The sequence below is a fragment of the Tamandua tetradactyla genome, chromosome 4 (assembly GCF_023851605.1).
Source record: "Tamandua tetradactyla isolate mTamTet1 chromosome 4, mTamTet1.pri, whole genome shotgun sequence".
NCBI lineage: Eukaryota > Metazoa > Chordata > Mammalia > Pilosa > Myrmecophagidae > Tamandua > Tamandua tetradactyla.
This window is the reverse complement of record NC_135330.1, coordinates 60,251,381-60,253,106: the sequence shown is the minus strand read 5'-3', so window position 1 is coordinate 60,253,106 and position 1,726 is coordinate 60,251,381.

Sequence of the window (1,726 nt, the reverse complement as noted above, 5' to 3'; positions counted from 1 at the left end):
CTCTTCAAAAAAATCGAAGTGGAAGGAAAACTACCTAATTCATTCTATGAAGCCAACATCACCCTCATACCAAAACCAGGCAAAGGTATTACAAAAAAAGAAAACTACAGGCCAATCTCTCTAATGAATATAGATGCAAAAATCCTCAATAAAATTCTAGCAAATCGTATCCAACAACACATTAAAAGAATTATACATCATGACCAAGTAGGATTCATCCCAGGTATGCAAGAATGGTTCAACATAAGAAAATCAATTAATGTAATACACCATATCAACAAATCAAAGCAGAAAAATCACATGATCATCTCAATTGATGCAGAGAAGGCATTTGACAAGATTCAACATCCTTTCCTGTTGAAAACACTTCAAAGGATAGGAATACAAGGGAACTTCCTTAAAATGATAAAGGGAATATATGAAAAACCCACAGCTAATATCATCCTCAATGGGGAAAAATTGAAAACTTTCCCCCTAAGATAAGGAACAAGACAAGGATGTCCATATCACCACTATTATTCAACATTGTGTTGGAGGTTCTAGCCAGAGCAATTAGACAAGAAAAAGAAATACAAGGCATCAAAATAGGAAAGGAAGAAGTAAAACTATCACTGTTTGCAGACGATATGATACTATACGTCGAAAAGCCGGAAAAATCCACAACAAAACTACTAGAGCTAATAAACGAGTACAGCAAAGTAGCAGGTTACAAGATCAACATTCAAAAATCTGTAGCATTTCTATACACTAGCAATGAACAATCTGAGGGGGAAATCAAGAAACGAATTCCATTTACAATTGCAACTAAAAGAATAAAATACTAGGAATAAATTTAACTAAAGAGACAAAAAACCTATATAAAGAAAACTACAAAAAACTGCTAAAAGAAATCACAGAAGACCTAAATAGATGGAAGGGCATACCGTGTTCCTGGATTGGAAGACTAAATATAGTTAAGATGTCAATCCTACCTAAATTGATTTACAGATTCAATGCAATACCAATCAAAATCCCAACAACTTATTTTTCAGAAATAGAAAAACCAATAAGCAAATTTATCTGGAAGGGCAGGGTGCCCCGAATTGCTAAAAACATCTTGAGGAAAAAAAACGAAGCTGGATGTCTTGCGCTGCCTGACTTTAAGGCATATTATGAAGCCACAGTGGTCAAAACAGCATGATATTGGCATAAAGATAGATATATCGACCAATGGAATCGAATAGAGTGCTCAGATATAGACCCTCTCATCTATGGACATTTGATCTTTGATAAGGCAGTCAAGCCAACTCGCCTGGGACAGAACAGTCTCTTCAATAAATGGTGCCTAGAGAACTGGATATCCATATGCAAAAGAATGAAAGAAGACCCATATCTCACATCCTACACAAAAGTTAACTCAAAATGGATCAAAGATCTAAACATTAGGTCTAAGACCATAAAACAGTTAGAGGAAAATGTAGGGAGATATCTTATGAATCTTACAATTGGAGGCAGTTTTATGGACCTTAAACCTAAAGCAAGAGCACTGAAGAAGGAAATAAATAAATGGGAACTCCTCAAAATTAAACACTTTTGTGCATCAAAGAACTTCATCAAGAAAGTAGAAAGACAGCCTACACAATGGGAATCAATATTTGGAAATGACATATCAGATAAAGGTCTAGTATCCAGAATTTATAATGAGATTGTTCAACTCAACAACAAAAAGAGAGCCAACCGAATTACA